Genomic DNA, 23,717 nt, shown 5'->3' on the forward strand with positions numbered 1-23,717 from the left:
TCTGTGCTGATCTATTCCGTATCATTAGCCACACAGGTGTGAAACCTGGAACAGATATGCCTGCTGAACAGTATTTTCAGGAAGATTAATGTCCACTATAAATAAATTACAGACTGTCTTGCTTTGTTCCCCTTTCCTTTTCTTTCTTCCTTTCTTTTATTTTTTAAGAGTACTGTTTGGCATTCCTGCTTTATTGATAGTAAGAGAAAGACAGAAACAGAAAAGGCAGGGGAGAGAGAGGGGTCCCTACCCCAAATCAAAAAGGACGTCCTTTTTGCTGTTCACCACCTTGGTTCTGTTGAACTGCACTACGCTAATCCCGTTGCTTGTCTGGAGCATCCCTGCTCCCTTGTTTCCTAGTTTTCCCGGATCCTGGCCGCAACCCTGGCTGTGCCTGACTGTGGTGATAGCTGTGCTGGTGCTGTGACCCTGCCTTTGGTTGTGCTCGTGCTGTGGCTGTACTGATACTGTATCCCTCGCTCGCCCTGATCGTGCTCTTGGTCCTGGTTGCGCCGATGCCGTGATCATGCCTTTGGACACCTCCATATACGCATGAGACTCTTATCAACACCCACAATATCATCATAAAGTGCATTTGATAATTTCGCACCTATCATTATTGTAATATGACATGCGTCTGATTCCATTATTGCTGTGCCTCTCTCCCCCTCTCCTCCCCCATCTTTCTTTCTCTTTCCTTTTTGCCATGATTGTATTTCATTTGTTATTTATGACATCTATTGCACGTCTGTCCATCCTGGACGAGGGATCCCTCATTATCCTCTGCTGTTCTTCCTGAGGTTTCTTCTTTTTTTTCCCCATTACAGGGGTTCTTTTTCGGGAGTTTTTCCTTGGGTGATGTGAGGATCTAAGGGCAGAGGGATGTCATACACAGTAAAGCCCTCTGAGGCAAACCATGTTTTGTGATAATGGGCTCTATAAATAAAATTGACTTGACTTGACTTTTCTGGGGTGTGAGAGCCACTTCATTACATAATTTATTAGGGATGCACCAATTTGTGGGTTGGTAATTTGTTAGTTGTCATACTAATCACTGTAAGTGCATTTTTGTAAGATATCATGCAGACCATTATATGAGGATATGTTAACACAGTGCAGCATTTAGCAGTTATAGAGCCAGCATTTCCTCAGGCATTGGTGGAGACCAAAACAGAGCTAAAAGAGAGTTCATACTGGGCCTACATTCATCAAGTGGCCAGAAACAACATTTCTGAATAAAAAGAAGTTTTTTTTAAAAAAATAAACAGATGGATATAAAGAGACAACATTTACAAAGTGTTGTGTTGTGATAATAAACTCCAGTTTCACAATTCTTACATTTCTACAGTGTCATTGCAACACTTATTGTGTTGCTGACCTCAAGCACAACAATACAAACAGCTAAAGATCTGATTACTGTAAAGTGAACCATAGCCTTGTGAAACACTTCGGCAGGTTTTTCTTGACATTAGTTGTAGACATTTCCCACAAGGACGAATACAAACATGTTTTCGTAGTCAGAGAAAACCTCTGTGTTGTGTTTTTCTTTGAAACATCGAGGTCCTATGAATTCACATCATCTTTTCTTCAACCCCTCTTCAACCCCTCGCACATTTCACCTCAACAGAAACTTGGAGGCATGTCAGATGGCGCAAGGCCCCTGCAGTCTGTCTGTTTTGTATGTTGTGTGGTTGAAATATGACAGCACCACTCAAACAAATCTTCTCACAAAATGTCCAACTTTTTTAATATCAATACTGTTTTCTTCACTGGGAAATCTTCTTTGGCCAAGTCTGTAGGCTAGACACATTGTCTTTGTGAGTTTAGCAAAAGGGTTTCAAGTTAACATTAAGGTTAGACCTGAGAAAATCTGTAGGCAGTGGTAGTTATTTCAGCTGATGTAACTGATGGTTAACAGCTTAAATGAGATTCCTACATGTGAGTGATACATATTATTTCTGAGGTATTTATGCAAGGCAGGGAGGAAGAGATTATTATGGATTTCATCTAAATCCTGTATACATATAACCAACTTACTTCAGTACATCATAGATCAGAAAGCCATTATGTGAAAGTCAAATCTGCAATTTCTACATTTGTACAAGAGCTCTCAATAAAAACAGGACTACCCATGAGTGCCTACTGTACGGCCATTTGTTTTGACCTTACTATTTCTCTACTCTCACAATGTCACATATTTTAATAGAGCACTGCAACATTTATCTATTTCTCACCAACCTTGAATTCCAACAATGACAAAATGTTCACTTCATAGTAGCACATGAAGTGTCAACATCTGTAGGCCAAACCACTCAGGAGAAAAGTGTATTTTATGTTAATCACACTTTTTAGTTACGTGGTATCAAACCCTGAAAGAATAATTGGTGTAATTGACTATCCATCCAAACTACATGAAATTGGACAAGTTATGATTACAAATTCTGACCTTTTCTCAAGGCATCTCTTTTAATCCCATTAGCTTATTTTCTAAGGAAGTTCAAAGATGCTTTATCCCTCCATTCTTTTTTTTTTTTTTAATCAGACCAGTAGTGACATAGATTTTAGTCAAGAGACAATAAGCATTTTTGGACAGGAGGAACTTCTCATTCTTAGAACTCCCATTTTGTTGTGTCAGCACCATCAAAACTAAGAATGAACTCTGTACATAGAATGCAGCTTTGAGGTACTTTTTAATCTCTGATTTTACTGTAGGAACTATAACTATATAATAAGTATAAACACAAGAAGAACCAGGTGCGCTAAGTGGTTGAACACAGCCAGCGCAGCAACAGCAACAGGCACTAATGTTTGGGTTAAATTTAAAGAAATTCCCTCAATGTCTTTTTGAGATATCACATTTGTGAGAATGAGACAGATGCAAGTTCACAGTGACCTTGAATCTTTGACCACCAAAATCGAATCAGTTCATCACTGACCCAAATGAACGTTTGTCCCAAATTTGAAGATATTCCCTTGAGGTGCTCTTGAGATTTCCTCAAGGTGTTCTGAGATATCGCATTTACAAAAATGAGATGGACAAGGTCCCACTAACCTTTACATTTGACCCGTAACCACCGACATCTAATCAGTTCATTGACTCCAAGAGGACGTTTGAGCCAAAGTTGAAGGAATTCCTTCACTGCATTCTTGAGATGTCACTTTCACAAGAATGGGACATATGGATGGCAGGATGGATGGACACCCTGACATGCGTCTGGTCTTGGTTATTGAGGAATAAAAAGGATTGCTTGAAGGTATGTAGTTCAGGGAGTCCCCCAAACTGTTTTGTTTTTGGGTAATATTAAATGGGTGGACAGCCAAAGCCAAAGTCCAAATTTTGTTTTACAATATATGTAAAATTGACTACATGCAGACATAGAGACGGGAGCAGACACATGGTTACATTTACGCACATTCAGGAAAACATGCACACATACAAATGATTCTCAGCACATTTTAAAATCCAGGTAAATTGAAGCGCAACTGGAGGTTAATACTACACTGAGAAGCTGTATATGAAATTTTATGAGTCCTGTTATTCCACACCTTTTCCGGGAAGATGAGGACCACCATTTGTGGTTCTGTTCCTCACTACACAGTTTGAGGCTATAATAATGTCAGAGAGTCTCAATGGGGAGCAGCAAAAGTCATGGAAAATTATATGGCTCTCAATAATTTACGCTTCTCTGTGTGAGATATGATACAATGTGAGCATTTTGTAGGTTGTCTCTATCCTTCAAGCTGAACAAATTGTCTTGTTTTTGCATCACTGCTTTCTCTGCCTAAGAAATATACTTTACTTTACTACTACTCTACTTTTAAAACATGGTTTTCTTTGTTTTCATTATTGTTGTTGTAAAAAAAAAATACTGTTATGAATGTTCAGGACTTAAAAAAAATCTTCACACACTTGCAAAGCATGCTAAAACTAAAGGTTTTGGAGAGAATAAAGGAGAACATTCTGCCACATCATGATGAAAAAAATGTTTATATGCTTCTTTAGTATATAGAGGGGAGGGAGGGAAGCAGGGTAGCACAAATTTAGTGAAACCAAATTTGCAGTTTGCAGCTGCTCAGCTGTATAATCCACTGTGAGTTCCCGGTGATGATGGCAGACGCTGCGAGGGCCCTGGCAGAGGCCCCGTTTCATTGCACTGACAGTTACACCTGACAATAGCCCTTTATACTGAAGTTGTTCTATTGGACTGTTTCAAAGTCCCTTCTTTATTCCACCTTTGCATTTCTGTACAGAACCAAACACAGGCGGCAACATGCCAACTTAGTGATTTTTTATGAATAACATGGAAACATACAGCACAAAACAAGTGACAAACAAACAATAAAAGTGCAATAAAAGTGACCGACATTAAAACAGACAGCAATTTGTGTTTGTGCACGAGTGTGTTTGTGTGTGTGAAATGGGGAGACAATAACTAGAGATTACTCACAAAATGAGGATTAAAAAGATAAAAGAGAGGTACTAGAAAGGGAAAGAAGAAAGAAGGTAAGGGGGAGGAGAAATTACTGAGCAGGGAAAAAATTAATTCAATTAATTTTTTTTTAAAAAAGCCATTTTATCTTGGGGCTTCTCTGGCAGGGTCTAAAGGGTGGATCTGAGGCTGGTCGAGACAGCCAAAGCAGGGAAATTAGTCTTTGCTGTTAAGTGTTTGCTTTATCCCCATTTTAGCTGTACTTTTAAAATATTTGGCTCATTCCTCCTTCTCCAGGTTCTTGTATTCTTAGTTCTTCGTTTGCTTTAGATCACCTCCGGACCCTTAGGAGCTGGCTGGCCTGTTGCGGTTCAGATCGTTTGTGGAACATTCCCCACCCCTCCAGGAAGGGTCTGATCCAATAAGTCTGAGGAGCAGCTTCAAGAAGGAGATTGCTTAGTTGGGATCAGACACCCTGATTAAAGCTGTCCCAGACCAGTCAAGTCACTCTCCAGACTCGAGGCACATTCTCAGGGGTCCATTTTTAGCTAAAAAGACATTTCAGCCTTTTCCTTTTTTTCTCTTCTGTCCTTTCTTCTTTGTTTTTCTTCCCCCTTTTTCTTTCCTGTTCCCATTCCCTTGCAGCAGCCCTTTCTAAACAAAAAAAAAATGGCATAACGAGGCAATAACAAGCCCTCCCCAATTTTACCAATTGATTGACATTTTCGGTTGCTGTTTATTTCTGAGTTTGCCACTGACTGCTGCTAGCTGCTTTTCAATGTTCTGCAGTGGGCTGCACGCATATACACCGACTATTCTGCTGTCTCACCTTTAATACAGAACTGCGAGGCAGCATAACGGAGCGATATTTCATACCTTGAACAGGTAGTGTAAAAGCGGCTATAAAGAAAAAAGAAAAACAAAACAACTCACTGAATCTCACAGATTTTTACTGAAATGTCACACACAGTAATACAGAACCCTGCTTTTCTGTTCTCTGAAACAGTTCCTAAATGTTGGGGCTCAGAAAGTGAACAAATAAATTAACATTATATGTAATGTAGTTTAGAAACTATTTACATTTCTTCCAAAAAAGTCCAAATGCTTTTTCTCACTTTCTGTGTGTGGCATTACTTATGTCTTTCTTTAAAGCAGTTTCTGTCTGCTATGAGACAGAGGACCACATCACAAGATTCATATTTCAGGAAGTGAACTGAGTGCCCTGGAGTGACCTCCCTGCAGGCACTCAGGAACATGTGACTGGTAGCATCATGCCTTACGAGAGTCACAGGGACCACTGATTGGTGTAAAGACTTCTGCAGGGTATCATGGAAAAACAAATATGGTCGTTAGCATTAAAGCTGGTAAAGATGAATGATTGATTATGGATAAAAAATTGACAAAAAGACAATCAATATTGGATCTCGCTGTATAGATTCACTGTACAAAGTCCTTGAAAAGAAGCACAAGTTCCATTCTGGACAGGAAAGCTTCTCTGAGGGCGACGTTCACGCTGAGAGCGGCACTGAGAAAGCACCGTTGCTAGCTTCCAGCAGAAAAAAAAAAGAGGGAGCTATGATTTATGGTTCAAAAAGTATTAAATTATTTATAAACTATGTGCATCTAAGAGTTAATAGGGTTTAGAGCTGTCAGTGCAATATGTGCCAATACGAGTGGCCATCAGGGTCCCCTTTACCCACATTCTTTTTAGGGGGGCCCCTAACATTTGCTAGTTTGCCTTTCCTGACAGCGTGCTCCTGAGAGTGCCCACAAGTGAGGACATTTTATGCTATCTTTAAGAGCACATTTTGCACAACAAGTTCCTCTTGAGGTTAGGTTTGAGAAAGTCAAGACATATCTGCTGAGACATGCATGTGGTACTCCACTGAGTAAACAGAGTTATGACACATGTGCTTACTGTTTGCAGATACAGCAGGTGGTGAAAGTCAGTTTAAACACACGCATCTGTGGCAATATCACACTGATGCCTCAAACGTCTGTGAGTGCAGCTCCCTGATATTCTCTGCTAAATGATACATCTCTTCAGGATAGAAAGTTTGAGAATTTCAAAGAAAGCAGTGCTTTAGTGAATCCTTCAGATGGCTCTCCAGATGGGAAGGATCAGGAGGTGTAAAAATAGTTTTTGAATGGTGTGTATGAAAAACGTTGCAGGCTGTTCTGCCTTAGACGTGTTTACAACTTTGGGTTGTCTATAAGAACTGATGCTTGTTTTAACCCTTTAAAAACTGAGCTAATTGGCTTGAATTCCTTCAAAAACATGGGTGGAAGACGACTTAAGAAGGAAATAAACCAGACGTAAGCAACAAATAGGTATTAAAAAAACAAGGGAGGGTACAAGAAAATTTCCTGAAAAACTCAAAACAAACATACAAGACATACAGGAAAGCAAAAAAAAAAAATAAAAAAAGGAAGGAAATTACCTGAAAAAAGTGCTTAAAATTATAATAATTTTGTAAAATAATTTCAAGTATGTAATTCTGATAATTCTAAATATAGTTCCCTTCACATTTTAACTAACCCTAACCCTCTAAAAAAACAATCCTTGCAGTTTGCCAGACATTTCTTGTCAAGTTGCTCACTACCTTTTTTCCCTGTGTTTTTGAAAGAAATCAATCGAATTCTCTCCGTGTTCGCAGGTTTAGAAACTTGTGAAAGGCGTGTGAACGCAGCTCAAGATAAGACGATCCAGGTTTCAAAGGGTTAAGGACTTTGTGGTGGTTAGCGAGTGATCAAAAGAGGTGCAACCTTACTTTTTTATCCAAGGAAAATTCCCCCATAGCCAGCATTTCTTCGTCAGTTTGATACCTTTAGATGATTTTCCTTCAGTTAATGTTTATAATTACATCTATACAGTGTGTGATGTACATCAGAATAACTCCAAGGAACTGTGCTGAAAGTCGTGCACTGAGGCTTAAAATAGTCCCAGTTGGATCAGACATCGAAACGGCCTCTAAAATTGATGGCACTCTAAACTGCCATCTGATAACACCCTTTAGTTCATCTTGATAGTGGTCATTAAGTTTATAGTCTTTGACAAAGCTACTTGATAATTTAATGATAAAAGTAAATCCAGGGTGACAAATCTTTTTTGAATTAAAAACATACATAATAAATTAAATTTATTTGTCTTACTCCTTATCAAAATCAGAGGCTAAAATGACTTCATAATGCTTTGATAAAGAAAAAAGAAATAATATTCCACCAGAAACCCCATTTAGATAAGTCCCTAAATTAAGAAAAATAAATATTAAGGAAATAAACGGGGGAAACCTGAAAATGGCTTAAAAAAAGAGAAATCCCATTCCAAATACTGCTAAAAAGACCTTCTCTGTGGTGCCATTTCCACTTTCAGAGCATCCCCAGTCTAATTGTCTTAGCTGTAATACCAAACTTTAATTGAACTTGGCAATTACATTACACAAGTTAACCATTTCCTGACATTTTTAACAATGTGTGTCCCCAGTTACTGCTATCATGGCTATGTTTCAGTGAAATGTGTTCTTTTAATCCTATGGCTTCTGTAACAGGATTTAGGTGAACTTCATTACATTTCTGAAGCTTAAAATTGAAGAACCGAAATGATCTACTTTTTGGCAAACAACAGTCTGTGTATAGCTTTCCAAAGTATTTTCGTCTCATTGATGTTGCCAGAATTGGTACCACTGTGCCTGCAAGGTTGAGAGATGTCTACAAATTACCATATGGCGATGCATGAGGTGGGTGGGAACAGACGCAGAAATATACGTTAATCAATCACCTGAACCAGACCCAAATGCATTACAGTAGTACTTCATTCAGTCCAGGACTGAAGACTGGGACAATCGAGACTGAACAGAGTGCTGCATCGCTCTTCAAGGTGTGTGTGTGTGGTTGACAGAGAGAGAGAGAGACAGTAGTCACCCTTACACAGAGGTTGCCCCCCCACACACCTTTACATCCCCCCTGCATTTTCACACAGAACCAAACTATGACGGCATCATTCTGCTCCGGTGTTTTCATACACTGAATCGTGGCATCCCGTAATTAAAGGAGTCATGACGGGTTTTAAGTTTAACAAACAAGTTTCCACCCATGACGCCCATGGTCACGTCTTTCCGGTTTTACGTTTTAGACGGAGCTGCGTGCTGTCACTACCTCTGTCCTTGCCTCAGAGGAGAGACCACTTTGTTCCCCCTTCCCATGATAGGGCATTATACTGTATATAGGACGGTGGAATGGCAGATCGGCGTGATATTGCCGTGTTGAACAGGAAGTGTAAATTCAGTGTGTGCAGTGTCTATAGGCCTTCGTATTAATAACTTAATTGAAACCCTGCTTTATCACTGTTAGGCTGGCCCTCGACTGCTGTTTGTCAAGAAATGGTTCAAAGATGTGATTCACCCAGTAACAAATGTCTGTTTTTGTACTGTGTAAATCGCCAATGGATATTTTAACTATGCACAGACCTGAGCTAGTTGTTTTCCCCTAGTTCCAGTCTTTGTCCTGATCGAGGCTCACCACATCTTGACTCCAGCTCTGTTCTTGAAGCACCGACTTGAGATTGACATCTTCACATCTCACTCTTAAAGCAATAAGCATGTTCCCAAATTGTGAAATTATTACTTTCACAATGGCAGTACTGAGCAGGGAGTCCAGTGATTACATTGGAATGATACAATTACAACATTTCATATCGGTTTTAGGAAAAACCAGTTTACTGAAGTTGATCAGGAAAATATGTAAGAGAAAGTGAAGTATTTTAAATATGGATGTTCACATGTCCAAATATGGAACCTGCAACTTCTGCAAAAGCCAACTGAGATGTTAACCTCCATGTCAGCTGTCAAACTTGAGTGTCATTTTATAAAACAGTCAGCGCCTCCCTTACTGTTTCCCCCGAAAAGAAAGCAACACAATATTTTATTTGTTATTTACCTAGTTTATGTGCACTTGTTTCATTTCAGCTCAATGTGGGAGTCTTTACTGCTTTTTGCTGTCATTTACAGGTGTGTTAGTTTCTCTCCTTTCATTTTATTTCAAATATGGCAGAGCTTTGCTCATGCATACACATTTGGAGCAGAGCACAGGAGAGAAGATACAGATAAAGTGAAAATTACTAAGAGTTCAAGACAATGAATATATGAACTGCTCTGTTTCAGCATTGTTGGGCTAACAAAAAGGGTTCAAGCAGGTAATAATGTAACTGTGTTACTTTGTCAGGAGATGAATCAGACAAAATATCAATAAGACATGCTGTTTGTTAACATATTGCATATTGGCTTGATGTCTTTCGGAAACACAGAAAGAAGGCAATGAGCAACTTAAGAAGAAATGACTCCAAAAAGCAGCAAGAAATTAGTGAAAAACAAGAAAAAAGCAAAAAAAAACAAAAAAAAACAAAAAGAAAGGTAAAGGAACAAAACAGGAAAAAAGTGTGTATATAAAGGCTTATTGTAAGCTTATTTTCAGATCATTTTCTTATGACGTTTCACTATTTTTTTTGCTGTTTGTGGGAAATTTCATACCAAGTTGCTACTTACACTTTTCCCCATGTTTCTTTAAAGAAATCAAACCAATTTGCTCATATTTCCAATGTTTAAATGCTTGCAGAAGTTTTTGAACGCAGCACAGAGAAAAACCAAAAACGTATGCAGGTTTCAAAGGCTTGAGCTATAAGTAAAAGGAAAAACAGCTGGTGGCCTTTTGGTAATGAAACTTGTGATTCCCCTCCCTCGCAGTTCATCACTGCATCGCTGACTTGGGTGCAAGACTCATCATTAGTGTCAGAGTAGTTTTTCCTCTTTATTAAGCTCCGATAGAGAAGTCTGCTTCTGAATTCCTGGGGAGAGGAAACAGCTGACCAAGCACAGCGCATCTGAAAGGGCACGACTGCTTCTTCAAAGTGTCTGGATAAACATTGCACAGATCTGTCAAGAGCCATCATCTAAAGCCACGATGAATGGATTCTCGCGCCGCATTCCAGAAGCAACAAGTGTGCCCGCCGCCTTCTCAAAACCACTTATTTCTGCATTATTTGCTCTTTAATCTCTCTGGAATAGAAAACCCTTTCTTACTCTCTATAACTCTTGAACTTAAAGGTGCTTTGAAGGTGTAAGGAAGGTCATTTCTGAGGGAAATCTTAGTCCCAGTGAGATAGAAACCAATACTGTGTAAAGCGGTGCATGATAGCAGGTAGCCATTACATTTGCTATTGCCTCAGGATTGCAGGACGTGTTTCATGGGAAATAAAAAAAGCTCCTTTAGCTGATGGAATGCGCTCATAAATCTTTAGGAAGGATTTCAATGGCCCATTTATGAGCCAAATCTACCTCGATAATTTACTTCTAATCTACACTCCTGTTTCTGCATGATAAGACATTCTCCGGCTTCGACGTAAAAATCCAGCCAAAGTCATTTATACGAGGCCATATTTTACTGTCAGAGACTCCAAGAGCCTGAAAAGCTCTTATTTCCAAACTAAACCTAAAAAAAGATTTTTTTAGGTCATGTTTACTCCCACTGTCACTCAAAATTGAAGTGCATGAGAAGTGGACTATAGGCACTCGATGCACGCCAAAAGGTCCACAGAAGCTCAGATGGCACCTAAATGATAAAAGACCTCCTGCGACTATGCAAACTGTGCTATTTCAAATGGTGAGAAAGGTGCTGCCAGAGGCACACCACTCATGGGAAGTGATGTGTGATCATATTTTCTACGTCGCTGCCGTTCTCAGCGCAAGAAAACATCAAAGCTTCAACTTTTATAGCATGCAGCTCTACTTTTTCCCGCCTCTTATCACTCTGTCCTCACCATGACACTGAAATAATGCCTCAAATCGAAGGAGACACGCAGCGCTGTGTAGTTTGGACTTTTTACCTGACAGAAGTCTGTGATGATGAAGTAGGCCACAAAAAGTATGACAGTCTGGTTGCAAGAGGGTCTGTGATTTGTTTCCTTGTCATCATTTATTTACTCGTCTAATCACTGAGCTTTGGTGCAGACAAGGACAGAGTATGAGTGTGATGTTCAACCACAGAGAAAGCCATCATTTTATTCAAGGTAATCATGCGTTTTATTTGTTTACTGCTTCTTTTCTGCTACAGTGCATATTTTTTCATAACTCTTTGTAACCCGGAATAACATTAGTTTGCTTGCACTGCATTCAGACTCCTTTTATAAGCATTTAACCCTTGAGCAAATTGGCTTGATTGAAACACGAGAAATATACAATTAAATGATATGTAATTAAACTGATAATATGTGACAAGGAAACAACCTGAAAATCAGCTTTTAAGAGGGAGAAAAAATTATTAGAAAAATATAGAAAAAGGGGAAAAAGCCATAGATCTATATTTATGATTATTGAAATCATATTTAATATTATGTCACACATAAAATACATATGTTAATTTTTTTTCATTTATTTTAGGATCTTTTTCAGGTACTTTCCCTGTACGTTAATGTTTTTTTTCTATTCTTGCTAATTTTCAGGTAATTTTCTTGTAACTATTGACTCTTTTTTTTTTTTTGAGTCATTTCTTGTGAAGTTGTTCATTGCCTTCTTCCCATTTTTGAAAGAAATTAATCCAATTTGCTTAGGCTTTAAAGGATTAAATGAATGCCACGTCACAACAATGTAATCCAGTAAAGACCTAATTTATTGATATGATATTGAGTATCAATCCGGCTTAATGTGTTACCATGACAAGTGGCTCACGCCAGCCACTGAGCTGACACATAATTTTAAAAACTACATAAACTGTCATGTAGTTGTATGCCTCCACACAAGGTAAACTTGCAGCTAACATCTGTAACTTTGTAACACAGCACAGAGGTGACTGTGAACTTGACCTTTGACCTCCAAACACCAAATCCTCAGTTCAGTCCAAGTGGATGCTGTGCCAAATTTGAAGAAACACCCTCAAGGCCTTCATATATTGCACTCACAAGAATGAGGAAGACGCAAGGTCACAGGGACTTTGACCACCGAATTCTAATAAGTTCATAAATTAGACTATGTGGATGTTTGTGTCAAATTAATAAAAAAAAATCACTTAAGGTGTTCTTGAGATATCACGTTTACAAGAAGTAGATAGATGAGGTCACCGTGACCTTGACCTTGACCTTTGACCACCAAATTTTGATAAGTTCATTCTCGACTCCAAGTGGATGTTTGTGCTTAATTTGAAGAAATTCCCTCAGGAGTTCTTGAGCTATTATGTTCACCAGAATGGGACAGGCAGATAGACAACCTTAAAACATAATGCATCCAGCCAGAGGCATAAAAACAGCTAAAACTAGTGAAAACAGCTCATGGTTGCCAGCTGTCATAAAACACTTTCTGACAGGTTTTCCAGCTGCACAGCAGTCAGGGCTAGTGACTGTCAGAGCAAGCGATGGAAAGATTTGTTATTATAAACAGAGCTCACATGAATGCTGAAACATCTTAGTCCCTGACACAGCCAGATACAACTGAACTTGAGCTGTCCTTGAGAGCTACTCATGGCTTTATATGAACAGGGGACAATGGATGCTTTTTGAGCTCAAGTTAGACAAAGCACTTCTGAAGCCTGCAAATACTGAATATTTCAAACAACTAAAAGAGGAGAGGAAAACAGAGTTAATGTGTAATGTTTTGTGTCCTTGAAAGCCAAAAATGGAAGCAATTGTTACTTCTGAGCAGAACAAAAGAAATACATGTCATCTATTTGGTATACTTACAGGGATAGTTAAGTTTCTTGAGGTGGGTTTCTATGGGGTAAGTATCCATTGATGGTATATCATTTATAATAATACTGTAGTGCTGTTGTATGGAAGAGGATAAGGACCAGACAGGAGAAATCATTTTGAGAGGAGGAAGATTTTTTTTTTCATTATTGACGTTGAGGAAAAAGTCTAAATGTCGAGAAAACAGTTGAAATGTCAAGAATTGTGTCGCAATAAAATTTGTGTTTTGACAGCATTTCATCCATGAGTTATTGATCCCTGAAGTTTGAATCTGTCAATATCTTCCCAACTGTACCAAAGTGTCAAACACACTCTTAGAAGGCTGACTTTATTCCAAAATTTCTGACTTTTTTTTTAACCTTTCAGCTTTTTTGTCGACATTATTTTTCAACATTATTCTCGACATTTCCACTTCAATGTTGTAATTTGGCCTTTTTTCTCAACGTGCATTATGAAAAAAAAATCTCCCCCCTCTCAAAATTATTTCTCCGGTCTGGCCCTAATCCTCTTCTGTAGTATTGACAGGATTTTCACTGCTCTACCTTAATGTCAGACAGTGACTTCTAACTGGAAAATTAAGCCATTCTCTTCACAACCAGTATCCACTGAAAAAAAACACTGATCTAACATAGCTCAGTGCCTCAAAAGGTTTGCTTGTTTATGTTATTGTGTGACTTTTAAAAGAGGTAGTTCTGAGTCACCAAAGTTTACCACTTAAAAATATTTTTAATCCATTTAAATTAAATCCATTGTTTAAATTTTAGAGTTAGAAAGTCTATATAATTTCATTTAATATACATATAATGTCATGTCATACATGGAATATGACATGTTAGGGAAGGGGGGTGTGTGGAGGCATGTTACGATGAAAACCAAATCAAAATGAAGGGATTTATCAAACGTTCGAAACCACTGACCGAGACAACAGAACAGCAGTGTTTTATCCTCTGCTTGATATTTACCAGAACTGTGCGAATATGAAAGCTGCTCCAGAAATGTCATCGCCAAACATAAATACATGTTCTAAGAAGATACGCTATCAAAATGTCACCTCATCCCTGTCTACTTTATATCGCAAAGCAAAGAGACCCTGACGAGAATATACACAGCGGAATAGGGTGTCAGAGCTGTATGTGCGAGTGCCACCATATGCCAGTGGCTGTCTTTTGTTCCCATAATCACACAGAGGATCACCGAACAATAAGCAGGTGCATGAGGATCTGTGCTGAGGGGGATTTGAAGAAAGAGGGGGTATGACTATGTAATAATAATAATATATAATGATAACTTCACAGACAGCTCTGGAGTGTGTGGGATAGCAGATATGGAGTCTTACTGTAACTGTGCAGACTGTTGATGTTCAGGTTTCTTTGTTGTGCTTCACTCATCTAAAGGCTGATGGGTGCTCATTAGTGCTGCATCTTCTGTAGGCAGGAAAAGACAAGAAAAAAACAACACTTAAGAATCAAGCTGTTAGAGATGAACGAGCGCCGCTGCGGGTCGACTCTGTGCTGATTACATTAAGCAATTTAAAACAATCTATATAGTTATTTATCCCTCTCAAAGCAATTTACTTACTTCACTCAGAGCGGGGACATTTATTTGTAGACTGAAAGAAATAACCGTTTGTGTTGTGTGTGTGTGTGTTTGGGTTGCAATTAAGGCTGCGACAGAAACATAACGAGGAGCTGATTTTTGTTTCTCTGTTTGCACCATCAAAGATACGCAGTTTTCGACACAACCCCTCAAAGGTCTGGAGTCACTTCTTACATGAATGTTTTTAAACAAAGGTAAAAACAGCACAACTAAGCAACACTATTGCCAGAGAAAGTGTTGGCATTGTACATTACATTGCACGTTATGGTTATTGTGTAGTAAGGTTGGGGGAAGAAAGCAATTATGGGTAGGAAATGATGATGTTTTGGCTCACACCATAGACTATATGAATAATTGATATCCATGGTGATGTCACCCATTGGTTTATGGACTGCCGTTATGAGTTTGGCATTTCAGCCATTGCCATCTTGCTTTTTTTTCCTTTTTTTTTTGGAGCTAGCATTGCCAATATTATTTTTTCAGCATCGGAGGTTACCGCTTGAATTGTGTTGAATTAATTTAAGATTCATATTTTCAACATGCATAAATGCAACAATTATAAGGTGTTTAACACTATAGATTGTCAGTATTTAAACCTCTGAACCCAAGGAAGACATCTGTATGATTTCTTCTGAAAAAGGCTATGATCAACTTTGCAAGAGATGTTCAGAAAACTGCAAAAAAAAAAAGAAAGTCATCTGAAGTTAGCTGTGGGGAGATTAGATAATATCAAAAAAACGAGAAAAAAAATCCAGAAAACTAAAGAATTCTTATATTTCTATATTCATGGAATATATAGTCATTTTCTTGGCTTTTTTTTTCTTTTTTCTTTTTTTCAGGTAATATTCTTCTAACATATTACCGATTTCTTGTTAAGTTGCTTGTTACCCTATTCCCATGTTTTTGAAAGAAATCAAGCCAATTTGCTCAGGCTCTAAGGATTAAACCACACTGGTGCAAAATAGGCTCTACATATTTAACCAGTCTGTTTTTCTTTGGGCCCTCTGCAGGGCAGTGCTTAGATTGAATAGTTTCAAACTGTGATTGTTAGTCCAAATGTTCAGCTGATATTCTCTGATCCAGTTCAAACAGTGCTAACCCTTGACGAACCTTCTATTTCTATTACTACTGCTGCTCAGAGGTCTCTTTGCCTGTTTCTGCCCTTTCAGTTGTCAGTCTGGTTGAACCAACACAAAGCGTTTTGTCCCCCCGGTACAAAACAAATCCTTCATACAAAATAACATCTATTAGTAAAGAGAACTTTCTGCAACCTAAAAGCATGAAAGACCATTCAATATTCTGACTAGTTCTCTCTGACATCTGACTGCAGCAAAGCTTTTGCTGCAGGCGATTGTAAACTTTTAAACAGTAGAGTACTGAATATCCAGCCTTCTGCCAAGTGGTTGAAGCCCAGATTTATAGGTTAACTTGCAATACACATTTCCTGACAATACGGAGTACAACTTCTAGGTTACATAACAGTATGATGACAGACAACATGAAGCACAAACAGGTTTGCATTGAAGAAAAAAAACCCCAATAAAAAAATACAATACAAGAATATATTCACCCACAGTTATTATTTTAGCATGTGTTTGATGACTGAGGTGCTGACAATGCGCTTTCCAATTTTTTTTTTTTATCCAAGCACCATAAGCTTGGTGCCTTCTGTCCAATACTATAAAGCATTTTTACTTATATACGCTATCAAATTTATAGCACTGTGTCAGCTATGGGGATTTGTGAGCTGTCAGTGTTTATTAATAGTTTAAAGAAAGCAAACAAACACATTGATCAATCACTCTCAAAAAGTTGAGTAGAAAGAGAAAAAAAATCGATGAAATGCTTCTCTGGCAAATCTGAAATCAAAACCCGTAAAACTGCCAGTCTCATTCACTTGAATCCTCCTTTTGTTTTTATTAGACCTGCAGTCTCTCAAGTTTCTTCCTGCGGGACTCTCGGTTCAACATTTTAGAATTGAGGAGAAGTTAGTTAATTAGTACTTAAAAAAGGACACACTCCTTTCAACATTAAAGTGGTTGCACTCGGTTGATAAATGAGGGCCAAAGTATTCCATTATGCGTTACCCTGCTGTATTGAGTAGTTATCATGAGGGTGCCTGAGGATTTTGTGGGAAATGACATTCAGAGATAGATGTAAAGGGCAGAGAGAGTGCATGGATGTTGAAGGCCTTTCATCAATGGGAGCTGAGTGAGTACTGTATGCAAGATAGTGGTGATATATACAGCTGCAGATCATTTGTCCAAACACCTGTTGAAATTTTAAGATGTGAGACATTGAGAGCGACACATATAGTGATAATCTAGACAAAGTTGGTGTTCCCAGAGATTTTGAGTTCATAATTAAGGGCCAAGCAGCCCTCTTGTTATTGCCAAAGTTCATCCTTCTCCTACGATGACATTTACCTTCCAATGCATGAAAATAAAGCCTAACTTTGCACAAAGGTACAGTCCTATGAAAACTTCCTAAACTAACAATTTTGGGCTAATAGTACTCATGGTTGTGTGACAGCAGCAATCTTAAGATTAAAAAATTAAAAATTCATAACGAATCTGTCATACATACTACAACTTTGCAACTTTCACCAGCCCCAACTTAGCCAAAATGTTCAAGTGCTTGGCCGTCGTGTGAATTACGAAGTCCATCACTTTGTTTTCTTTGCAAAAACCATAAAACTTTTGCACAATAGATGCCGGACTTGCAACAGAGCATCTTGAGACTGACCTACATAAAAAAAAACAAAAAACAAAAAAAAACATCTGTTCAGATTTTTGGAATATTAAAAATTAACCCATAGTGTGACAAAATGTTTTAAGTAAATTCCCACTGTTCATGAAAAAAAGGATAAACTTTTGATGCCATGGTAGAGGTAGTGTTGTATATTTCAGAATCTTAGTATCTCAGTTACTCTCAGTATCTCAAAAACTGAATTTGTGATAATATTGAATTCCATCCTTATGTAAACCGTTGCAGTCAATGGAGATAAGAGCATCTTTAAACATTAGTTTGTCACTATCTGAGCAATCAATCTTTGTAAAAAATAATTAAGTACCTACATCGCATTGTTGTCTACATGAAGCCCAACCCTGTTTAAAAATTAGTCAAGTTAACTGACTTTTAAACACTAGTTTGAAATCTAGCTTTACATGCAAATCTGATGACTGCCGAGGTCACAGGGTAAAGCCAATCTGTGGTTTCTCACAGAGCAGGTAGCTCAACAAGATAATGATTTATCCTTTGGTGTCTAAGGTTGAGTTTGATTCCTGAGTGATGCAGAACAAACATGCCTCTCCAACCAAGTGCCAATCCCTGAGACTGAAAAATATGGCCAATGCATAAGTACCAACAACTGCAGTTCATCAAATGGCCACTCGAGATTGGCTCCAGGGGCGATTCAATCCCATCAACCCATATGCTAGAATGCCCAACTGTGCAGATATTTTCAACATTGTACAAGGGGGGCGGGGGTCTTCATATTTAAGTGCCGGTGGAGTGCAGTGTCTCTTGAGTGACAGGTTGTCTGCAAGGCGTCACTACAGTGTTTGAGTCAGATCCACTCATGGTCCTTCACAGTTGCAACCCCGTGTCCATATATGGTCACTTCCAGGTCCAAAAACCCGATAGGGTGATGGCCAAAATATCAAACTCGTGGCTTAAAAACAGCAGTCCACAAACCAATAGGTGACGTCAATGTGGCCACGTCAGTTATTTATACAGTCTATGGTGCCTACTGAGCATTGTGTTTTGTGAATAAGAAATGCATGATTTCTAAGACATATTTTAAGTTTAAGATGTTTTAAATAGTTCTGGTCCAAGTAGATCTGTTGACCCCCCCCTCTCACCTGTTTCTCATTTGCGTCCTTCATCTGCCTCCTCTAAGCACCCTGACTCACCACTGCAAATTAGCTATAATAATTATTGCTTTGCCCTGCAAGTTCATGGTGCTGTTAATATAGCGCCTATATCTAATACATCAGCAAAAATCTGACATTGGCATCCACAGGAAGAAAATAAATTTATAGCCAGCAGTGGGAAGTTGCACTTGTCCAGCATGTCCAAAACTGCACAGAAAAAGGAGAAAAGGGAGTTTAGAAAAATAAAAATGACAGAGTGTTGAGTAACTCTGTTTAATTCAAGTCTGAGAGACTGAGCCTACTTTTATTATTTCTTGAGAACAAATGTCCTCGATAACTCAGTTCTTTTCCATCCCTATAATGTAATTTCCATCTCAGCAAAAACAAAGCTGACATGATAAAAATTTCTCCGGTCTATCTCCCGCTGAGGAATAAGGTAGAATAGATTTTCTTTGGCATTTCTCTCAGTGTTAGATGTGTTCAAGTAGCATCTCACAGTATACATTACACTGAATAATGTAGGAGAAAAGACGAGTAAACAACTGTCAATTTAATCACTCCTTCAGCAATGAGTTAAGGTTTCAGACATGTGGTTTTACATAAAACATACACACTTAAGTAGTTAGCAATTTGATTAATTTAATCAACAGTTGTATAAATGCTATAGAAAGTAAACTGTTTGGTGTGTAGCTGGTGGGCAGGCAATCAGCACTTCTTAAAAACGCTTAATGCTGCAATTCTTGTCCCTGTAATAATTGCACGTTGGGAAAACATGAAAGAAAATGGCAGAGGATCACAGCACCGTTCAGCTGAAACTGATTCACCCTGTTTCCCCTCATTAGTGGGAGCCAATCACCCAAAAATCATGATTAAGATACACTGGAAATGAGAAGCTTGAAGTCCTGGGGCCAGGGGTAGGTAACTTGTTATGAGGGAGGGAGGTCTACCGGATTAATTTTCTTAGGCAAGTTTTGACAGCTCGGCAGAAAGTCGACTCCAAAACAAACTCAAAGGAGCAGCCCTCGATAAAGTATTCCAAGTCATGTTTATTTGTACGGGCCAATATAAAATATGACTGGAGGATTTAGAGGCCCGAAACATGAACCGAGCTCAAGGTTTCCAAGACAACAGATAAAATAAAAAAATAAACAGGAGATGAAGGGGGGTTAATTACAAAGAAAGACAGAAAATTGGATTATAATCCAACAGGATTATAACAGGACAAGAGGATTATAACAGGTCTAATGTACTAAATCCAATAAAGTTATAAATATGTCTTGTAAAGGGAGTGATGTTTACTGTTCATATTGCAAGAGGTATAGTTCATTTTTGTCAAAAGCTATTTAGAAAATAGAAAGAAATATGTGCAAATAAATGACACTGTGTCAAGAGTTAGAAAGCTCATTTGTGGTGTACCCCAGGGATCAGTGATTGGGCCAAAACTTTTCATACTATACATAAACAATATTTGAACTGATGCTGCATTACCCCTGCAAAAGTTTAAAAGAACTTTTGTATGATCTTGCAAGGGACTTTCTTAAAATTTGATGATCAACAAATTGTCTCTCTATATTAAGAAAACTACAGTAATGGTTTTTGGAAATCACAAAGAAATCAAAATCAAATCAAAAAATCTGTGATACTGAGGTTGAAATTAAGTTTTTGAGATGGCATTTTAAGGGGATGTGACTGACCATAAATTAACATGGAAACAACATACTGCATTTAAAAGTTAAATTTTCAAAGGCAGTGGCACTCCTGCATAAATCTAGGGATACAAACTGAACTATAAGGCCTTTATATGATTTACTGTTCCTTTTATGTCTCATGGTGTGGAATTTAAAAAGACTACAAATTCTATAGCCATACATATTATTAATAAGTTTGGTTACTATGATCACACCGATGAAAATATTTTTTTTAAATCCCAAACTATTTTATGAATTTATATTTTAAAAAATAATGCAAAGAATGTTTTTGCAGGAGAACAAATATGATATGAGAGGTTTTGTAAGTTCACCATACCAAAAGCTAAAAAAAAAGACATTAAAGGAGATGCTGTTGTTCTGTTTATGGGGTTATACTGTGAAACAATTGCAATATAAACTTAAAAATGTATAATTTACTGTTGGATTTCAAAAGAATGGTTTACAACACTATTTTTGAGGATTACAAGTCAATGATTTCCATTAGTCTTGGAAGGCAGCTTAAATTGTTAAGAATGTAGGAAACAAGAATATAGATAAGATATAAGATAATATAAGATATATAAGATTTTGCTTCTGTCTGAGCCTTTTCAGTCACCACTGAATACACAGACTGTTGATTTTGTTTATACAGTTTGTATAAACTGTATAAATATTATGTGTGATGACACATTATGTGTGATGACCAAATAAAAAACTGTACTTTGCTCCAGGTGCAGGTAGGAGGAGGAGAGGTTGGAGCAGTTGTGGAGGGTGTGTTAAATGGATGAGGTCATGTAATAATCTCCATTAAAAATAAAGTTTTGCAGAGATCTTGAACCCCTTTCTTCCCTCTAGGCTCTAAAGCATGAGTTTCCTGATAAGAAAACACCATCATGCGGGTAGAAGCACAGATCCACAACGCAACATGCTGGAAGTGGTAGATAAGAGACGTGGGACACACAGATTGTGCCGGGCTGGCTCCGACCCATCTTACTTCCTGAGGGGCAGCACTGTGCCTGCACTGGGCAGATGTCAGGCGCTGTGTGTAGAGAGTACAAGCTTGCCAGTACGTCTCAAAACCTGCAGCGTCCTGACCTACACGGAGAAGCTACACATAGTCAGAATTCATCAGTTTTGAGACATTTGAAAAAGAGGGTTGCTCAAAATAACAAGCAGAGACTTTGAGACTCCTAGGCTTTCTAAATAGCTCATTCTTCATGGTACATTAGCGCTCTTACAGCATCAAAATGACAAAGGGGACAGATTATGTATATGTGCTTTAAATACACCACAGTGAATTGCACTGTATATCAAGAGCAGCTCTTGAGGAATTTTGTACTGGAGATTTTCAACCTAATAAAATTTCATTATATATGTAATTTTTTATAACCTGAATCTTGTTTCATTCCTTTTAAATCGATCTATTACTCATTTTGGTTATGACAACATTTTTCACTGGATTTATGACAGACATTTGGAGACACATTGGCTGGATGCACTTTCATTCAATGCACTTCGGAAGCAACTCCTGTGGAAGAAGCAATAGCAGCAGTCAGACTTTAAACTATGAGCCCTTATTTAAAATTAAAAACTGAGGTGACAAAAACTCAAAGGGCAGCAGCTGCTGTGAGTACAATAGGCCTGGGTTTTTTAAATGAATGGCACTTAAGAAATATTCTGCAAAGACCACAAGGTAGCTGCACTGGAGCTTTCAAACATGGACAACATGGAGAAATCCTTACAAGTGAACTGGTAGAAACGAAATCTCCGAAGCACTGTGACCTTGACCATGGATCTTGGACTACCAGATTCTCATTAGTTCATTCTTGAGTCCAAATGGACTTTTGTGCCAAAGTTGAGGAAACTTCCTCAAGTTTTTCTTGAGATATTGCATTCACAAGAATGACACAAATGCAAGGTCCTGGTGATCTTGACCTTTGACCATCAAAATCACCAAAATCTTGTCAGCTTAACCTAGAGTCAACTCAAACGTTTAAGCCACATTTAAAGAAACTCCTTCCAGGTGTTCTTGAGATATCACGTTCACAAGAATGTGCCAGACAGACAGACAGACAACACAAAAAACATAATACCTCCAGTATGTGCTTTTGCTGATGTGGAGGCATAAAAAGGACAAAGTTGTTTCCAAGACTTGATTTAGAATATTACAAGCAGTTCTTAAAATATATCTATAATCCAATGACAATTTAGCCATCTGAGGGAGATAGATATGAAGAGTTTGATAAAAAAGTATGCAGGGCTCTTGAAAAAGAAATGGACTTTCAGTCATCAGATTACAGAAGAAGGTAATGGAGCTGGAGCCAAAGATGAATGAGGCAAAGGAGGAGATGACACATGAAGGACCTGTGGGTCAGAAGAGAGACCCCAAGGAATGGATCCCCTGTCCCCCTGAGAGATGCGCACGAGCAGGCACCGCGCTCTGGTAACTCATGTCATATTCCAGCCTGTCTTTACTGTCATGGTCACAGTCTCAAAGGAGGCCACAATCAAGGTGTGAGACTATGAGGCCAGGGACTTTGAGCAAACCCTGGAGGGCCACACAGACTCCTTGCAGGACAGTTCCTTTGATCAGACAGGAAAGCTGATGGATTCATGTTCAGCTGGCATGAGTGTCAAACTTTGGGACTTGCAGGGGTTTAAGCACATCTGAAGAGTGCATGTCAACGGTCACAATTTGTTGTCCGTCGCCATCATGCGAAATGATGACCATGTTGTGTAATAATCACACAAACCATTGGGTGACATCACAATGTCAATTATTTTGTACAGTCGATAGCCACAAAGCATGGAATCTGGTACAGAATTGAGATATCGAAATCTGTTTTGGGATTTGGCCTGGTAGGTACTGATAGTATGGGAACCAGGTCCATAAAGGCAATGGATTTCAGTAACCGACCCTACTAAATGGACCTTCTGGTGGTGTTCTATACACTGTGCAGTTACGGCACTCATATGTGAGCATGTGTATGCTCAACAGCCATTTTCCATGTACAGCAATTATCTGCATGCATTACTCCATATAAATCTAAAATCCTACAGACATATATTATAAACATGCACCATATCCAAGACGTGGTCTGGGAGGAAACTCATGCATCAGAAACATGCTACGTCTATTGACTGACACATTTTTTTTTATTTTTTATTACTGCATTGGGATTTCAAATAATTTTTGTTTACTTTTATTTGTCCGTGTCCCCAGAGCCCAGCAATAAAGCCGTTGAGTAAAATATTCCCAGAAAGATTGCAAAAACTTCTAAAATGAGATCCTGGAGGTGAAAAACTATTTTTTCATCACCTTGGTTGGAGCTGCGAGGCAGGCGTCCCTCAGTGTATATGCACATAGGGAGGAGAAAATTGAGTTGGACATGTAATGAAT

At 38.4% G+C, this 23,717-nt stretch overlaps 1 protein-coding gene across 4 annotated transcripts in view; it reads right to left on the reverse strand.

Moving 5' to 3' along the window:
* The window catches only part of gulp1a (GULP PTB domain containing engulfment adaptor 1a), a 132,787-nt gene that overhangs the window by 64,461 nt on the left and 44,609 nt on the right, over positions 1 to 23,717 (reverse strand). For 3 of the 4 annotated variants that reach the window (XM_088082964.1, XM_042494467.2, XM_042494464.2), the window contains exon 2: positions 14,495 to 14,582. The exons of the other annotated variant lie outside the window; for it this stretch is intronic. The gene's annotated coding sequence lies outside the window, so the exon portion shown is untranslated. The remainder of the gene's footprint in view (positions 1 to 14,494; positions 14,583 to 23,717) is intronic. 4 annotated transcript variants of the gene reach the window in all.

The sequence above is a fragment of the Plectropomus leopardus genome, chromosome 10, assembly GCF_026936395.1.
Source record: "Plectropomus leopardus strain MGB_pleo_1.0 chromosome 10, ASM2693639v1, whole genome shotgun sequence".
Lineage (NCBI taxonomy): Eukaryota > Metazoa > Chordata > Actinopteri > Perciformes > Serranidae > Plectropomus > Plectropomus leopardus.